Genomic DNA, 20576 nt, shown 5'->3' with positions numbered 1-20576 from the left:
CATGATCATGCTACACTTTCCTTATGCACCTCACTAGATCACTGCTGACTACTGCAGGTAATAGGCTTTTGGTTAAATATTTTATTCTTACAGGAAGACACAAAGACATAGAATCACAGAATCACTCAGCTTGGTAAACATCATGAATGCTCATCTAGTCCAGCCATTTGAAAGTAGAGACCTATGAAACCATGATTCAGCAAATTATTTTCCTGCCCTGCAGCAAGATACTGCTGCAAAGAAGAAATCAAAGGGGAGCAGGGAATGACTGAAGTGAGCACCAGGCAGTGGTCGTATTAGCTCTGCATGCTATTCCTAACTGGTAAAGAGCATTTGAACACAGACTGGAAGAGGAAGGTCTCATTTGAAGCTATGGAGGAGTTAACTGTCAAAATCAGTCAGTACCTCCAGCTGTGCTGACACCTACACCCTAATTAGACAAATGGCTTTTGCTTAAGTGATCCATGCATGTTCACTAATTATAACACATCTGAAATGTGCTGGACATGCTGAATGCTTGCTATTTACATATCCTGTCATTGCATGGTCGGTCGAAAGCATCTCAAATATACCACATGAGTGCTGCAGACTCATGTCTTTATTCCTACTAAGTTGTAACACTACCCTGAGAAGTTAAATGGTTTGCATACTAGAGAAAATGAACAATCATCTTCTGAATACAATATATTGGGCCCAGTTGTGGTAGAGGAAAAGTGGAGAAAGGGCAAGGAGATGAAAGTTACCTTCCAAAAGGTTGAATCATCTCAAGAACACAAGGCCTGAAATGTACCAACTTACTGCTGGACATTTCCCAGTGAACCAGCTTAAGAAATAATTAAACCATTCCTTATATTTTGACACATACATAGCAATTTTACATGAAAACTGGCAGTTGCCATGGACCAGTATAGACTGTTGACCAGAACTGTAGCAAACCGAGGTGCGTAATCTCAGTGCCAGGTAGCTACGGATTTCAAAGTAATCCATGAAGTTTAATTGGGTTGTGGTCGAAAAGGAAGACAAGACCTGCAGTTTTTCTATCACAATAAGTTCACCTTCTGAAGCTCACAACTTATCTTCAAAAAGGCAGATGACATGTCATTCACAATATGGGTCTGGAGAAGCTTATGTTGCTCTTGCTTATTCTCTTCTGCAAAGCAGAAGCTGTCAGCTTCTCAGTCTGTAAACCCCATCACTTGTGACAGCATTAGATTAACATACTTGGTTTAAATTAAGCAATCTTTGTATAAACTAGAAAGAGCTTGCAAAGGACATGTCTAGACTAGGGTAAAAGGTCATATTGTATCATGCAAGACTGAACAGGATCTTAAAGAGGATTTTTTTCATCCTGCTTGATAAAAGTAATTAATGTTTACAACATTTTATCATGACATTTCTATAAAGCCTATTATAGCAGCAGTTTCTCCTGTACACTTCAGCCAACTCGATTTATTTGCACAAAATTAAATAATAAATTACAGAAAACAAATCTGCATTTGAGAACAATAGTTTCCTCATAAAACAATCAACAGAGGCCTATAGTTATGCTTCATGCTGAATCCAAGCTGGCTGCAGCTGATGCAAAACTTAACATGTTAAGTACAACCCAGACATGAAACTAGCTGACATAATCTGGCATTTTTCCCTGCTGGTTTCAATGGGCTATCGATAGGTTCTCTGTGAGGGAATATGACAGTGATGTCATCTTATGATTTCAGCACAGGAGTAATGGACAAGAGATATGCCTTCTAAATCTCGAGTGGCCTGAGTTAAAGTACTTAACATTTCCACTTCAGTTTCCCCATGTGCAAAAGACAATTATACCAACTGACCTACTTGAAGTTTAATTTTAATTTGTAAAATACTTTGGAAAAGAATAGTGTTAAGAGCTAGTGATTCATAATAATAGTTTTCAAAGATCTGCCTCATTTATGGAATTAAGAGAATCCAATTTACCCCACCACTTTTTACTTAAATTAATGTATCACACTGTTAGGTGATTTCCTATAAACAAATTTATCAGTAGCATATATAGCACTCAACTTGGTATGCTTCTCATCTTTCTAAGCTAAACATTTTAAAGAGAAAATCTTTGGATATTCATCAGTATTATACTTTGAATATAAGAAATGACATTTCATGTTGAGATAACAAATATGACATGAAAAACTAAGGGCTTCTCTCCCACACATTTAATTCTCATATTAAAGGTAATGAGCAGCTAGCCACTGGAGAAGGAGAATGTTTGCTAGATTAAGGCAAGCAAAATCTGGCTTCCTAGCATGAAAATGTTCAATGTTAAAAAAATTAATATTTTCTAAGGTTACACAGGAGGTTACAGTGGAAAACAATCTGCTAAATGCAGCAATAGGTACTGCTACCTACTAGCAAAGCTAAACAAAATACAGAAGAGCAGCACATTTAATGAAAAATCTAAAAAACACTAAGAGTTGTCATGGTAAAAGAATGTTGAAGACAGTTAACTACAGCTGATAAACAACCCAAATCAAGAAGCTCACTTTAGAAAGTACTAAAGCCTCAAATGCTGAAAGAACCCTCTTGTATCAGCTCATCAAAACCTCAAAACAACCTTTTCCATCTAGATACAGGTACTTTCAAGTAGATTGCATGTGTCCAATGCACTTTCACTCATCCACTGTACTGAGCACAAAGTCTCTACTGTTTCCATTTAGTTCACTTTATTCCCCACTGAGGAATCTACCAATGTTCCTTGTTAGCCTTTTATATTTCTATGGGCACTTCTGTTTAAATACCATTCAAATTTCAACACTCTGTGGATTTATTATATATTTGAGACCATCTCTGAGCAACTGAGCAAACCCTGTATCATGTTTTAAACTAAAGACTGCAAGTCCAAGGTTCAGAAAACAATTATAATTCACTCTAGGATTTTAAATCTGCTTAATGGCCAGTTTAACGTTATTAACGTTAAACATGTCAAGTTATAAGGACACTTAATATTTAGAATGGCATTTTAAGCCAGCCTTTATGGTCTTCTTAAGCATATGATGGCAGTGGAAGCTGATAATGTAGTCAAACCAGATATAAAAATAATCACTGCATAAAATTCATCGATACAAATATATCAGGTAGCAAGGAAATGTGTGCTACTGTATTGACAAAGAAAATTTAGATGTCTGAAACAGATTGGTGTTTGAAAAATATTCCTAGGTATTAGTTAATCAGAATATGTAACTTACCAGTCAGAAACTGAAACAAGGTCTTCCATGCTATGTCATGCTACCTATAGGATCAAGGAGAACTACTATATGTAGGTTCTGGGAAGTATAAAACGGCACTGTTCTTATTCAAAGGCTTATGCTCTGAACACAGCTTTCATCTCAGGTTGTGATTATTTCCTCACTCATCACTCCCTACTTGAGTGCTTAAAGACTAAATTACCCTTCCACTTTCAATTGCAGAAGACAAAATGAATAGCTTACATGGAAGTCTCTGGTTTTCAGACCTCTCTCCACCAAGAGCTGCATGTTGTCATTTTTACTGCTGCCTGATTTCATTGCTCTGTATGCTACTCTGACTAGAAGCATCTGCCCGAGAGTTGAAATTGCTGGATTTGGGGATTTTATATTTTATTTTATTACTGGAAGTAAGAAGGATGATTACTGAGTGCTTCCCAGCCAATGCTGACATTAGCAAGTAGCATGGCCAAGTGGGATTGAATCCACAGATGAAAATTGTGTGCAGAACCAAATACCCACAAAAGGATATTTGAAGGAAAGAGGTTTATTTTAAACTAGCTCTAGTCAATCCTAGAGACTGAGTATCTCTTAGAGATGGAAGAAGAGTAGGTGTGCTGCCTGAGCACACTTTCTGGGGCAGGCTGATCCAAAAGGAATCCTGCTGATGCATTCTGAAACCACTATACAATACAAACTAACTGCTCCTTTTTACTCCTAATACCCAGGATTCAAATTAATATTGTCATCCAACTGACTTCTAATTATCCAATCAGAACAATTACCAAAACAGTGAGTTTCCCTATGACTAAAAATTACAAATATTAATCATTGGTCATTCCTTCCAAGGTACAGATTAATAATTTCATCCTAGGATTTAAACTGTTATTGCAATTTCAGATAAATTAGAAATTGTAGTTTAGTCTACAGTTCTCTAGGATCATTTGATACAAAGGCTATGACAAAGTTCAACCAAACCTCATAATAACATGCCACTATTCCACTTAATCATAGTCACCAGGAGACTGGAAAGTAATTGTTTTATATTTATATATAAACAGCAGCAGCTTTAGAAAGTGAGCTTTCAGCTAAGTCTGAGTTGTGAAAGTCAAGAAGATGAGAAAACAGAAATGGAATGTCTTGAAGAAATGAACATAATTAAAAATAAAACTCATTTTTCAGGTACAGAAGAATTTTTAATTTGAGCTCCTTGGCATCAAGTACCATATTAAGAAAAAAAAAGCACTATGCTCTTAGGTACACTTAATGCAAACCAGCATTACCTAGACTTAAAACAGTCATTCCCTAACCAGGCCTGCACGCTTGCTACAATTAAGAGCATAACAAGAACAAACTGGTTTGTGCAAGGAAGAAGATTAAAATTTCAAAATTACCTATTTTAAATGCCAAAGATGACAAAATACCACACTCATCCTGAAACTGCCTCAATATCTTCTCTTTAAAGAGAGGAACAGACAAAAGATAAAAATCCAGGCACCTAAAGCTTTGTAGTAATGCACAACTGCACCATTCTGCTCGAAAGAAATACCATTTCAAAAGACCAGCATGGTGAAGGCAGTTTGCTTCCCATAGTTTTGTGGCTTTTTTTATTATTTCTTGTTGGAAGTAGAAAATTGGGCAGGGTCTTGAGTTTCCAAAATTGCTGGTTTAGGGAAAAAGATGGGAAAAGCAGATAAAGTGGGGAAAACTTCCTGCATTCTTAATGACTTGTAAATACATGTTTGTCAGATTAATTTGCATGGCAAGTCCAATCGTATACCAAAATGTCTGCCTTCTGATTTAATTCAAGTGAAGTATCTGTCTCCTAAGCTGCTGTAGCACATGATTTATGCCCCAGGGAAGTAATACACCAGCTAAGTAGCAGTTCAGTTTAATGGATTTTCAAGAACTCCAGTGCAAAAATGTTAGCGCACAGCACTCCAGCTTCATCACAAGAAGTGTGCTAGCAGAAAAACAAAGTCACATTAACACTTCAGAACTTCACATATCTCCAGAGCAAGCAATCCTCATGACTAAATATCTAGCAAGACTCAGTTGAGCTTTTGTATAGCCAAGATGTATAAAAATGACTTCCTAATGCTTGAAACTCAGAAACATTTAAAGATCCTGCAAGTTTCCACAGGAGCTGCCAGCAGCTCAGCAGTCCTGGAAACCAGGCAAATTATTTAATTATTAATATGAAACTAAGAAGCCAGCATTTCATACCAGAATTTACCTAGAAACAATTTCTTCTAAAAAAAAAAAAAAAAAGAAAAAAAAAAAAAAGGAGAAAGGACTCAGCTTAACTGCTGAAAGCCAAGCACTTCTTCACAAAACAACCCTGAAATGCTCAATGTGACTGTCAGAATTCACCAGGGAAGGCACAAGTGAGATGACAAGGCAACCTGAAAGACTGAACCAAAAGTTCTTCCAAGGACAGAACTCAAGTGTACGACTCAAGGACTGCTTTTCCGTGGTGCATACAATGTGTTAAAGGCAGACTCCAGTTCTGTTTGATTTAAACTTGAAGCTAATGAATTTTTCCTCACATCTCTTATTCTGTTCAGAACATATCAAATTAAAACAAGCTTGAGAAATTGTCTGTAAGTTGAAGACACATACAAGGATAAAGCATAAGCCAATTCATAAGTATTTTGCACAAATCATCTATTCATGACACAGCAAAATGCTATTAGCAAGCAACTCAGAAACTGGGAGTTTGGCTATTGCTTGAATAGTGTTTCCTACATACAACTTAAGCTGTAACTAAAATCATAACCACAACTGCAAGAAAGCAACTGCCTACAGGGCCACTGGGTTGATCAGAGGGCTGGAGCACCTCTCCTATGAGGACAGAACAAAGAGTTGGAGTTGTCTGAAAAGGAGGCTCTGAGATAACCTTATTGTGGCCTTTCAGTATCTGAAGGGGGCCTACAAAAAAGCTGGGGAAGGACTTTTCAGGATATCAGGGAGTGACAGAACCAGAGGGAATGGAACAAAGCTGGAGATGGGTAGGTTCAGGCTGGACATGAGGAGGAAGTTGTTCAGCATGAGAGTGGTGAGAGGCTGGAATGGGTCGCCCAGGGAGGTGGTTAAGGCCAGACTGGGGGGGGCTCTGGCCACTTGGATTTAGGGTAGAGTGTCCCTGCCCATGGCAGGGGGCTGGAACTAGATGATCCTTGTGGTCCCTTCCAACCCTGACTGATTCTATGATTCTACATCACCTCTGCTCCTCAGATTGAGTCCATCCAGCAGTCATTTGACTGACTTGAATGTGTTTAGGATCATGTCATTAAAACAGCAGTGCTCAATCTAAACCTCTTTCATGCTGTAGGTTTGTAAAACTTACACCCAACACTGAATACAAGAAGGATAATGGAGATAATTTTGGTTTTAAATTAAGATACCATCTTTCAATCTTCTCAAACAGACATTTCTACCAAATTGTTCTTGATTACATGTAAATACGTTTTCTCTGGCACAGCTTAGACTGCATCAACATATTTTGAAAGTATTTTTCTGTACATTCTAATAATTGTACTAATGATTGAGTTTTTGATATTTACCAACAACTACTTATGTTTCTCTTGCTATGGTCTGGCAATAGTATTTAGCCAAGATCTCATTTAGTTTCAAAACCCAGCTTAAATATCATCAACTCTGTTTCACATTTCCAAAAGAAATATGAATCCTAGAGTTTTCTGCCTTCCAATGAAGCTGATTCTACACTGTTAGGCAGACTATGCCTTCTTTCCAAAGGACTGATGTGCCTAATATTTGCTTTTAAATGAGCAGCACTAGCATACTGAAGTTGCCCCTAGTGATGTTAATGGCAAAATTCCCATCAGCAGCCTTACGGTACCAGGGCTCAAATATATCCTGCAGCACAACAACATCCCTTGCAATGTAACACTTACTATTAGGACTATGAACAACATCAGATACTCAATTGCTTTCTAGCTTTGCACAAGAGCCCAGGTGAAAAACACAGCATTTAGACAAAATGACCCTAGAGCAAAGTACTTTCAAGATGCCCCTTTGTTTTCATTTGGCCACTGTACCAAACCCACATAGATGTGACTGCAGGACTCAGGATTTAAAGGATAATATTCTTAGCTAAATATGACTGATCTTTCTCTATGCAGGTTTAAAAGCACTAAGGAACACAATGCTGGTAGCTACCAATTCACATATTTACATGAGCAAAATGGGACCTCATATGTTGTTTGGTACTGCAAAAAAAATTTGTTAGCCACTAGATAGCTACTATAAATAGACTGATGGGAGAGTAGGATACAAGACTTCACACAATACTTAGCTCATATACAGTATATTATAGAGAGTCAGAAAATTCACTCAGCAGGACAGGGGAGGTTATTCTTCCCCTGTACTCAACACTGGTCAGGCCACACCTTGAGTACTGTGTCCAGTTCTGGGCCCCTCAATTCAAGAGAGATGCCGAGATACTGGAATATGTCCAGAGAAGGGCAATGAAGCTGGTGAGAGGCCTGAAACACAGCCTTGTGAGGAGAGGCTGAGGGAGATGAGGTTATTTAGCCTGGAGAAGAGGAGGCTCAGGGGGGACCTCATTGCTGTCTACAACTACCTGAAGGGAGGCTGTAGCCAGGTGGGGTTGGTCTCTTCTCCCAGGCAACCAGCAATAGAATAAAGGGACACAGGCTCAAGTTGTGCTGGGAGAGGTATAGGCTGGATGCTAGGAGGAAGTTCTTCATGGAGAGAGTGATTGGCATTGGAATGGACTGCCCAGGAGGTGGTGGACACCATCCGTGGACACCGTCCCTGGAGGTGCTCGAAAAAAAGACTGGATGAGGCGATTAGTGCCATGGTCTAGTTGAGTGGATAGGGCTGGGTGATAGGTTGGACTGGATGATCTTGGAGGTCTCTTCCAACCTGGTTAATTCTATGATTTTTATATACTACAGTATTATAGTACTATTCATCAAGGAAGCTCACATGACTCAAAGTTGTCATTATCCTCATTTTACAACAGCTGCTCTCAGGAGAGTCTGGCTAAGAATGACATTGATCTCCTGACTCAGATTTTCCTGATTCTTTTTAATGTGAAGTAGAACCTTCATGTTATTAATGCCATGTTAGTGTGATTATTTGTATTTAATTTCCTTTTGAGTTTTTTCTTTAATAGTGATATAATTTGAACTGACATAGTAACATGCTTTTCATATACTTTAGTTGAAATTGTGCCTGAGGGCAGTGAAATTCTCATCCATAAGCTGCATAAGGGGAAACAACCCTCTGGCACTCAGAAGTCAAACACCTGCTAGAACTAGTGGCAGATCCAGAGTTTTAAGAGAATTCCTGATGCATAATGAAAACACAAAGAAGGGAAATGTGTGGGGCAATGGAATAGTATTAAAACCATGGCGTTTAAAGGAAGGGGGGGAGGAAGGGCATAGATAATCCTAAACCATTTTATACTTCACAGCAAAATACTGAAGATTTTGACATTAAAGATGTTCAGATGTGTAAACACAAAAAAGAGACTTCTGTAATGTGAGAAAGGCTGAACAGGGACTCCTTATCACATATGGCAGAGCATTGCCTTGCCTTTCACTGCTAATAATAGGAAGTTTTCTACCTGACCTCAGTCTCAGTACATCTGCTTCTGATTCAGGTGGCAGGGGAAAATCGGCAAGTATTCAGCCCCTCCCAAGAAAAAAAGCAACCCTGCCCTAGCACTAGTAATTTTTCTTCATTGCAAACTGTTTGTGCAGTGTTGACATCAGCAACAATATGGTGTCTATCATGAGTCAAACAGGTAGATGAAAATTAATGGAATTGCTCTGATACAAATTCTCATAACAGAAATAGACCTGGGAATTCTCAGCCATCAAGAACTAAAAAAATTCAATAAGAGAATACATATTTAATGCAACTATTTTGAAGCTCAACTATCCCAAAAACTCAAGTGGGAGAAATAAAAACGCAAGAAACTAAGAAACTATGACAGATGAGGAAGACAGAGTTTCTGGCAATCAATACCTACCATCACAAAATCTCTCAGCCAAAGTGCCTCCCTTTAATGACTTCCACAAAGAATAAACACACAGATAGAAGGCTGGGTAAGGCTTGTGCTTGTACAGATTAACACAGTTAAACAGGTTGAGTAAATGGAGAACTGCCCTCAGCAGTGCCATAATTTCTTTTAAACATTCCAAAGACACTGACATGACCTGCACAGTGCAGGCCACAGAATTAGGTGAGGAAATCTCTGCAGCAAGTTCATCACATTCTAAATAGGAACTACTTTCCAAAGCATTGAGTCAGTTTAGACTGTATCAGTGAAAAGGGAATGCATCTAACATATACAATATTTTCACATTTAATTATGATCATTACTAAGATCCTGTATATTTTATGCAATGAACTTGTCTAGCTTCTGATGTAGGCTACTGGATGGGCCTGTGGGGGGTGGCTGTGTTATATTTTACTGTCCTTTATTATCAGAACTAATTTTCTCCCTTTTCCTAAAGCAAGATGGAAAAGGTGGCATATGGTAGCGTAATAGCACCCATGAATGACAAAAATACTTAAAAGTACAGTTCTGGTACTACAGTTCCATGGAACAGAAGGGTTAGGGCTAACACTGTCCTTCACCTGCCTTTTTCAGCAGAGCACTGAGATTGTTGGCTACTCTCTTGTCAATGTATCTTCAAAGAGGGACAGTGGTTGCAGGAGTACCTCAAAATTCCAATTACAAGGACAGACCATCACAGATGAGAGCACAAATAATCAAAATGTTTCTTCTCCCTCTTACCTGTAGCTGATGAATCCTTTCTCACCTGAAAGAAATTAGACTGTAGAGAATACCACAGCCAGATGTTCATTCTCAGGCTAACTTAAGATTTACAACAGCTCAGCATATGAATGTGTCTAACATATGGTGAGGAAAATGTGATTTTTTCCACTGCTAGTTTTGATAATTGTAGTGATGTTAACCCAGTTCTTTGTCTACTCTTCTTTCTCTGGTGCAGTAAGTCCCTTTGCAGGGTTTATGCACTGAGCAGACCAGCACATAGGTTTGGTCAGGCACATTTTCACAATAAGGAAGCCATTTAAATGGCTATGGCTCTGCTGTAGGAATGTTGGTTTAAGGCTATTAATAAGGCACATGAGGTGAATGCCTTTCAGCCAAGCACCCTCCACATGTGCACACCTGCTTCAGCACAATTTTAAAGAGAAATTCCCAAAAGAAACTTCACAGCACACAGTCTCTAAGTCTCAAATGCATTTTTGCATTACTCTACTGCTTTTAAGCTTTTTGTGTTCTACGGATGTGAGAAATACTGATACACCAACCACCAGGCAAAGCATACTACATCCTAGTAAGCCATTTTTCCCAAAGAAATTGTTGATTATTGAAGAAGAATTGAGATTATTACCATTGACTTCCAGTATCCTGATCATCTCATGCTTTCCCAGGCCCACAGTTCAAACACTGCAATTCAGTTCTTCAAGCATGTCATAAACATGCATGACATATTTAACTTAGCCTCATTTAAATCTCATCTTATGCAGTCCTGATAGCTTTGATCCATCCATTTTTCTTATTTATTTTTTAATTATGGGGGGAGAGAGAAAGAAGGTATTCTGCAAGTGTGCTGCTTTTGTCTCTTGCCAGTGAAAGCATCTCAGGTAGGGCAAGGTTTTAACTCTGTGTTGTGTGGAGCCAGACACACTGTTCAGCAGTAACAAATAAAAGGATGACTAGAATAAGGTCTCTAGTGAAGGTAAAGCAAAGAATGTAACAAACGAAGCAGAATCACCTTGAAAAAAAAAAGGCGAGGCTTCCAATCAGAAAAGACCAAATATGAAGACTGTCCCCTTCCTGGTCACAACTTATCTACTAGCATTAACTGACAGAATTTCACATACACATACTAAGAAGCCACTACTTTGATAACCATGTTCTAGTAGGAAAAAACAGAGCAATTAAAAGCTCACATAAGAGGCACTGCAGGCATGTGTTCACTGACAACTGTTAAGACTAATGGTCATTAGTTTAATGACTTATTTTTGCTCTTCTAAATGATGTGCACAGTAATGCTGGAGGACTGATATGGTGAAAAGGAAAGGGCTCTTACTGAGGTGAGAAAAGATAAACACCAGGATCTGCTGCTGGAAAATATGAAATAAATCCTCTGAATGAACTGGAATTGCTGAAATGTTAAAAGATATGGCTGAGCAGGCCAGACATAAAATGAAAATAGAAACTGCTAATTCAGAAGATGCCTGCTCTAATCGGGACAGTTGCGACACTACAACTTCATCACCCATCTTTCACCACCAGTGAAGAAATTTCACTAAGCAGTTTTACAATGATCCAGTTGATTACAGAAAGACATTCAATGAATATGACAACAGGAAAAGGATGAACTATGGACAAGACTGAGGAACATCTGTAATACAAAGGAATCTGGAATTTAAAAAAAATGTGTAACATCCTCTTAAGTGTCCTGCTTTGCTTTTGTTTTCTCTGAACACTTCAATATCTTCACTGTGATTGAGCTCACTAACGTACCACTGTTAGCCCTCTAATGGCCTAGATTTCAAATGCAACCAGTAGCAAGTATAAGGTGACTATGACAGGTCTCACCGAAGAAACACTGAAAGATAGCCCATGTGACTGTGTTTCTAGTCACTCGTCTTGTATTCTCATTCGAACAGCTGAAGTTGAGCGAATTGCTTCACTGTGTGTGCATTTCTCTGGGAACTTGGCTACCATCTCCACAATATGTGATCTGCCAACACATACCACCTGCATTCTGAGGGAACGGAAGACCTTCCTGTGGAGGAATATCTTCCCATCCTGTGTGGGTGTAGAGAAGCAGATGTGTATGTACAATGGATAGCTCCCAGGACAGATGAATTGAGACATGTCATAAGTCACGCAATGCTTTCCAATAATGATTATCTTTCTACAGGAAATCTAACAATAATTTTACTCCCCCAGAATACTGCATTGGAGTTTATGATGGCAGAGCAGATGGCTAATAAGATAAATGGTCTTGCTTCTAGCAGTTTGAAGAATTTGACTGTGGGGGGTGATAACTTTTCAGCATGTACCTAGTTACTGGCATTTCACGGAATCTACCAGCAACTAAGAATTAGACACACAATTGAACACTAAGTAGAAGCTGTAGTAAAAGCTACTAAAAAGCCCTCCTACCTAGACCAATGCTGGAAAGGTTGTGGAGGGTCTGACTTATTGTTGCAGCTGGTACAATCAAAATCTCTTAATGCTTTTGACTTGCATGTAAAATGAGTAATTAGCTCTAAGTGATGCAGACAACCAAGTCATTCAGGCCTCTCTGCTTCAGTAAAGTGGAAAAGACCACTGCTTTTCTCAGAAGTAGGACAGCTACTAAAGAATGGCTTTTCAAAAGCAGCTTTTATACAGTGAATTCTAAAAGAGTACACAATCTTGGTTTGTCCACTTGACCTTGTCTTTTGAAAAGCTGTTGTGCCTCATGTAAGACAAGGGACACTTTGCTCACTACTTTTAAAATCAGCAAGGACAGGGAGAAATACGAAGTTCCCAGTACATCTGAATTCCAACCAACACTGCAAAATCACCTATTCTGGCATATCCAGCAGCTTCTCTTTTACTGCTACCACTTGCACATAAGGTTAAGCAGCATTCTTAACAGTGTAGTTTAATTTTAAAGATTTACAGAAGGGCATTCTTCCTACAGAGTATTTTTCAACTATTCCCGAATACTTTTGGATGGATCTGTGGCAATAACCTCCCCTGAATTTTCTTATCCGCAGTCAGCTCTTTGTTTGCCAGTACAAGCTAATGTGAGCTAGGAGGCCAACGCTAACAGTTCAATATCTAAACCTTTAGCATGGTTCCAGACTCTCATATGTTTGTCTTTAGCATTCTAAGACTTTTCAAAATACAGACAGAATCCAAGAACAATGGACTGTGCAGAGGCAGGGAAATAAATCCAACCACCCTGTAATTTAATTACAAAAGATTCCTCTTTCCCTGTGTTATCTGTGAGTTCTCGGAACAGAGACAGCCATGACTTTGGGAACTACCAAAGCTAGAACCTACACAATGCTGTAAATTTGCAAACAGTGGTGTGAAATACCAAGTTCTTGCTGATTCACTTGCTCTATTCTTATCCTGCATAACTGCACATTTCTTCACATTCTTCACTGTTTTACAAATTGTAAACAATAAAACAGTCTCAATCTCACAGCTAAACCATGCTAAAGTTAGCTGTGGCTGTAACCGTGGTTTCATTTGCCCTTTTTTTTCAGCAGTAATCCTGGTTTCATTTGCCTTTTTTTTTTTTTTTTATTTTTTTTTTTTACAGGTCTGGCTTCCTCTGCACTCTGTAAATTAAGATTTATATTTGGATCTTATAATCTGTATATTTCTCTGCAAGTTTGGCTGTACTTGGAATTATCAGTCCAGAACATCTCTATTTCAGAGCCCAGCCTTTACTGCCAAGAGAGATATTCTTTTATCCTGATTATAATGGAGACAAAAAAAAGCCAACTTGCTGACCTGACACAGGCTGTAAGTATTCTGTGCCTTTACACAAGCTTTTATATAGCTCTTGGTGGAAAGGCTGAAGAATATCATACGCATACACACAAGGTCTGTTGCCCTCTTGCAGGCCACCAGAAAAATGACTGAATTTGTCCCTTCCCTACGCACTTTCACTTTCTTAGAGTTAAGACGAGGCATGCAGCAGTTTCCTTCATTTTGCTTACCTCAGCTTTAATGACTGATTGAAAACTGTTCCATTAAAATTATAACCAATTCCTCAAAAAAGCCTGATTTCTTACATACAATCCTCAAAGAAGTAACTACACACTTTAAAAGGAAGTATAGGATGATACTAAAGTTCCCAAGTAAAAAAAAACCTATGGCTAAGAGGATTTAATATGGTCTTAGAATCCCAAAATAAGTCAAAATGGTTAATTCCTGCCACTTACAAGAATCATTCAAAACTGCTTAAAAGCCATAAGAATCCAAAACAATCACCAGCATCTCATAGATTAATCAAATGCCTCATCCTGACTGGGAAAATATAAGGTTGTGCTGCCCTTCTAGTTTTACTTCTTCGGCATCAAGCAAAAACTTGATACCTATTCTAAATCAATGTGTTCCATACTACTGCTTCCTGGGAGGCTGAAAACATGAAGGAAAGCAAAAGCCCTTCTCCAAGTTCCTTAGAAGGTACACAAATTACATTTTAACATTCCAGCAGGAAACCTTGCACTTAAACCCTCAAGTCTACTCTACATGGACAAATAGAAAATCAGGGCACTCCATCTAAATAAATATTCCACCCAGTACTACTCCTATTTTTCTCTCCTCATGTATGTGGAAAAGAGCCATTTTGTACTCTTTTCAGAATACTACTCAAGGAACAATGGAAGCTATGCACAGCACAATTTAAACTAAGCCAAAAGACAGAAACCAAGTTGAGCTTGTTGAATTTGAGAAACTATCTGAGAAAACTTTTACAGAAATTAAAGTTAATAGAATAAACCCTTCTCTGTAAATCTCTTCCTATCACTTCCTTTAGTTAAAGATAACAACATATTGGATTTAAGTCCATACATAACATATCAAATGTGGGTTTCTTTTTTACAGAGGAGCTATTCATAGCAGCTTGTATTTGCAACATATGCAGCAAATTATACTCTTAAACACTTAATCTTAATAAAGATTAAATTTCACACCTAACAATAAAGCTTACACAAATCTTGCTGTATTTGAAACAGGATTCAAGAAATAACCAATAAAAGTCATAGGTAGCTATCATGACAATACTAAACATTTAAGCTGTAAAGTTAGCTGTCTACACAGAAATATTTGGATATTAAGAATATATTTTTTCAGGTGGTAAATAAAAAAACCAAAGAACTAACAACACCTTCACAAGATACAAGAAAACAGGTGAAAGCCCTGTGAATCTGTTTACATGTCTCTGAAAACTGTGAGCTCTTATGTATTCTCTGAGCAGCCTGTGGGTTAACTGCCCAGCATGCCATGTGACAGGAATGCAGGTTAATTTAGTGCACTTTGGGAGAAAGGTCAAGATGCTTACAACCAAGAGATGTTTATGTTACCTTTGGGAATGGAGATCTGCAGAGCCAACCTGCCAAGCAGCTGAAGGAGGGATGCTTGTGAAGATAAGACAATCCTGTTTCAGCTAAAGCTCACGATGCAAGCCTAAACCAACAAAACCAAGCTACTTCACATTAGATTTTGAAGGCTATAGTGACCAAGTGAGGACTTCTCTCAGAATCACAGAATGTTAGGGGCTGGAAGGGACCTCAAAAGATCATCTAGTCCAATGCCCCTGACAGAGCAGGATCACCTATACCAGATCACACAGGAATGCATCCAGGTGGGCTTTGAATATCTCCAGAAAGGGAGACTCCACAGCCTCCCCGGGCAGCCTGTTCCAGGGTTCTGTCACCGTCACAGTGAAAAAAATTTCTCCTCGTGTTTAAATGAAACTTTCTATGCCTCAACTTCCACCCATTGCCCCTTGCCCTGTCATCAGACATCACCAAGAAGAGGCTGACTCTATCCTCCTAGCACTCAACCTTCACAAATTTATAAACATTGATGAGGTCACCCCTCAATCTCCTCTTCTCCAAGCTAAAGAGTCCCAGATCCCTCAGTCTCTTCTTGTGAGAGAGATGTTCCATTCCCTTAATCATCTTAGTGGCTCTGCACTGGACACTCTGAAACAGTTCCATGTCTCTCTTGAACTGGGGGGCCCAGAACTGGACACAGTACTCCAGATGTAGCCTCACCAGGGCAGAGTAGAGGGACAGGAGAACTTCCCTCAACTTTCTAGCCACGACCCTTTTAATACACCTCAGAATGTCAGTGGCCCTTCTGACCACAAGAGCCTAATGAACACCCCTAGTATGATAATGAGCCCAAATGCATGCTAAACATATGCAAATATGTTACCCAACTCTCTGTCCAAATCATGCTAAACATTACATAGAAGGACAGTCCAGATCGGGATGTATATATTTGAAAAAGAACACAAGAATACCTCTCTGGGGGGAAAAAAGATTGGAGGTTTAGCAGAGATGGAGACAGTTGAAGGGCTGTGCTCCACTTCCCCTACCCAAGACAGGGAAGACTTATTGGCAAGCACTGTACATTTAACATACAGCTGAACTTTTTGCCAGCACTACTGTTATATACCAGTGCTGCTGCAAACATTTGTTGCTGACTTTGTCAGCTGTCATGCAGGAATTACTAGTTTGAGCTTGATCACTTGCAGTTAGTGTATTTATCATCTGCAATCCCAAATACATTGTACCTGTCATCTTAATAAAATGAACTGATCCATATTTTAACTCTTCAAAAGTGATTCAGTGGACATCCTTTTTGTGGCTTCCGCTGAACCTTAGACACTGAAAATACCACCACAAATTTGGGTCTTTCATTACACAGACAGCCTAATGTAACTGGACCCCTCATCTCAATTGGAGAATCACATTATTATAAAAATTAATAAACTGCCTAAATAGCATGGAACAATTTCATTAAGGCCTTCAGAGTGGTTTGATTTTGAGAAGAGCTGAGGAGGAACTAGCAGGTGCAAGGATGTTGTACCAGAAAACTGTACTCTCAGGAGACTGGATAGAGTTGATGACATGGGAAATCTGGGTTGCCAACTTTCTACATTCTGGGAAAATGAGTTGGATGATGAAGTTTGAAGAGAGAGGCCAGCCCATTACTGAAAGATAATCTAATTGAATTTTGCCAATTTTATCTGAACGATTATTCTCAGGATGAAAGGCTAGTACTACTTTGCCATTGCTGCTAGTTCGTTTTCTTCATTTCTCAGTTCCCTTCTTTCAGAGACTCATCTGGAACTATGAAAGCACGTAAGTGAAAATCTCCCATAAAGGGCTGGGTTTGTGCAGCCCACACTTAATGCAGCTTTTTCTGAGAATATTTCCTCTGAATTCACCATCCTCACACTCAGAACAGGACATTATTTAATAGAGTAAGAGAATGTTGAGTGGTAACAGTGGAACCTGTTGCACTTGACTGTACTGATTCAGGCATGCACACTACTGGTTAATGTTTGCATAAACCACTCACATTTTGCACCAGAGAAATCCCTTACTTTACAAGTTTAATCTTATTCATAGCTGAAGTCTACATTCAGAGTAAGATGGAGCTGTTATGGAGGCAAAGGCTTATAAAAGTTGAAAACTCTCTTTGAAACACACGCTTTCCAGTAAGAGCAGCTAGCTAAATGCAAAACATGGTCAACATTCCAACACCATGAAGTCAATTTTCATATGCAGAGACAAAATGCTAGATGCAGAAATCAACCCTCTGTCCTGCTTGCTTATGGTGTGCTCATGTTTCCCATACCAGAACTGCACCATGCAGTGGAGAGTGCAACCCCTTAAAAGGTCCAAAGGAATATTTTGAATATAGTAGATCTGGCAAAAAGTCACACCATTTTTTTAAAAGCTGAACTTATATGTTCTCCTTCAGTTCTCCTGAAAAATAGCACACATGCTCTAAGGACTGGTTTTGATGTTCCCCTCTGCAGTAGTTCAGAGAAATTCCTGCCAACAGGGACGGTCTGGAACACCTGATAAAATGGTCTTCAGTGAAACACAATAAAAAAGTGACATAAAAAAAAGAGAAAGCACTTCAAATATTGCAAAAAACTTATAAGCAACAAAATATCTTTTTTTTTTTATTATCTGTGCTTTTTTTTCCAGAGGGATAAATACAGCCAATTTTCAAGAAAACTAACAGCTGTGGAGACAGCTTTACATGCCATCTGTCCTCTAGCAGTTACATGAAGAAGAGGTGAAACAACTCACACCACACAACAGGAAATACGATAAGCAACTAGTTAGCACTAATGAAATTCAGCCTCAGTTTGCTTCCTCCAAGCAGGTCTTATTCAAGAAAAACTCTCACTGATGTCTCAGGCAAAGCGCCTGAAGATTTCACTGGCTCTGTTACTCAGGTGCAGAATGTTGCACTGCTGATGTTGAAATCCTGAGCTTTATTTTACAAAATAAAGTCTCACTTGTGGCACAGCAACCTAATGAAGTCCAGGGGATTACCTGGGCTAGATCTCTTTCAGAACAGAGTTTTACAGTGCCTGGGCTGAGAGTCCTCATTCTACTACTTACTGAACATGAACTCTCGGTAGGCAAAGAATGATGTGGGACACTCCTGTTGTACAGATGAAGACGCCAAGGTCTTTTTTTTCTAGTATTTTCAAGAACCAGCCTTAACACTTGCAATAATGAACAAGAAAGTCTACAACTCCTACATATTCCACATTTCAAAATAGTGGCTTCTATGTGATGTCTGACAGATGGCTCACGGAGGTCTAAATTCAGCAAGGAAAATAACCAATTATAAACAAATAAATCATTGGTGTTTGCTAAGGACATAAATCAAGCAAGTTCAAAAGATCAGAACAAGCCCCACATGTTCTGTTATCCCAGCTAAGGCCCTTCTCAAGATGGTTATCTACAGGAAGAAATTTCCTCCAAGAAAAGCTTAGTGTTCCCAGTACATCTCTGTTGCCTTTGGAGAAACCACACAAGATTTTTTTTTTTTAAGTGATGTTGAGCTCATAAATAAAAACAAAATATACACAGAAAAAAAATCCCTTTACACTACCCTTTTAGAGCAGGTAAAAATTTAAATGGTTGCAAGTTAAGAACAGGTGATGCTAACAGGACGTTTGTAAGGCCCATGAGACTTGCAACATTAAGTAAAATATGTTTGCCTACTAATTTAATTGCTTACTAATTTTCAAATATGTTCCCACTGAATAAGTAACAGCATTTTAAGCCCAGATCCTGGCATTAAAAATACATTTATACTTTCCTCTTAGCAGATAAACAGCTGCGTGGTAAAAAAACCTCCTCTGTTAAGATGGCATTCGGGAGGTTTTTTTACTCTTTTAACCAGCCTATTGTGTTCTGTTAAAGTGAAAGAGGAAGGAAGAGGAAAATCGTTTTGGGTGTGCAGTTTCACACTGGGGTGAAGGCAAGAGCTCACTCATGCAGGGAAAATGTCGGGAATATATGTGTCTTACAGTAGGACCAACCCACAATGAAAGTGGAATTTAAGCCAAGCCTTATTTAGTAAAATGTCAGAAGCGATTTCCCTATTTATCTTGTTCAAGGCAACACTAGTGTTTGTTTAAAAACAAGAAGCCACCTCAGCAATTAAGTGAGATGACCTCAAATTTCCTTGCACACTTAAAGAAATAATTGGAAACCTTTGAAATTTGAAAATGCACCACAAACATTATCACAATGTTTGCAAAGAAAAAATATTAGCAACAGTATTTCAGGTGGACACAAAGCAGTTCAGAATGCAGGCACATACATAGGTTTGCAGAAAGTCCTTATGCATCCAGGACATACCTCCAGCTACACCTGGAGTTTGGAGAATAGATTTCTTTGTTGAAGTGATAAGGCATAAATGACAGTAGGTCTAGGATTAGTTCTAACTCTCAGTTCAACAATCCTCAAGTGTAGGACCACAGAACATCAAAGTTACCTAAGAACAGCTGAACTAGATCCATCAGCCATCTAGCCCATCAGCTTTCAACAGTAATCATAAGTGGACACCTAAAGAGCAAGCCTGGAGCAAGTGTACTTGCTGAAATACTTGCCTGGACTCACGTGCTTTTCTTAGCATATTGTGAATTGTTTATATAGTACTGCATAGTGGATCTTCCCAGTACTCATCCTGTCTCCTCTGAATTCCTTTTAACTTTCTACTTAAACCCTCCCCAGACAACTATGGCAAGGAGTGCCAAAGGTCATTACATAGATGACAACCACCTTGCATTGTTTTAAATCTGTTTCCTTGTAGTTTTATTTAATGACACTCGGTTCTTATGCTGGAAGAAACAAGTTACCAGCTGATTCCTGTCTAGCCTTTCCACTCCATGCATAAAAGGATCAGAACTGTATACAGTAAAGCGTGGGCAAACCTGGAATTCATACAGTTCAGGCTGATCCTCTTTGCTCTGTTTTACACCTTCTCCTCATAGCACTTCCTACCAATGTGCACTGTTAACTGCTGCCAAGCTCTGAAATGGCTACTCCCTGAAAAGACTCACCCAACAATCACTGGTTTAAAGCTAGAATGTAATTGTTAGTCACATAAAGCACCTTATTTTCATATAAATATTAAAGTTATAAAAACAGGCCACAAAAACAGAGCCTGTTCAGTCTTATCAGTTAGTGGCATTAGTAAAATCCCTTATAGTATACACAACACATAAAAATCACTTAGATTGGAACAGGCCTTTA

At 38.8% G+C, this 20576-nt stretch overlaps 1 protein-coding gene across 6 annotated transcripts in view; it reads right to left on the bottom strand.

The window, feature by feature from the left end:
• The window catches only part of ADAMTSL3 (ADAMTS like 3), a 185350-nt gene that overhangs the window by 155017 nt on the left and 9757 nt on the right, over positions 1-20576 (bottom strand). The gene's annotated exons all lie outside the window — the stretch shown is intronic.

This window comes from Pogoniulus pusillus, chromosome 17, assembly GCF_015220805.1.
Source record: "Pogoniulus pusillus isolate bPogPus1 chromosome 17, bPogPus1.pri, whole genome shotgun sequence".
Taxonomy (NCBI): Eukaryota; Metazoa; Chordata; class Aves; order Piciformes; family Lybiidae; genus Pogoniulus; species Pogoniulus pusillus.
The sequence above is the reverse complement of the archived record's forward strand: the minus strand, read 5'-3'. Positions and strand labels throughout refer to the sequence as shown.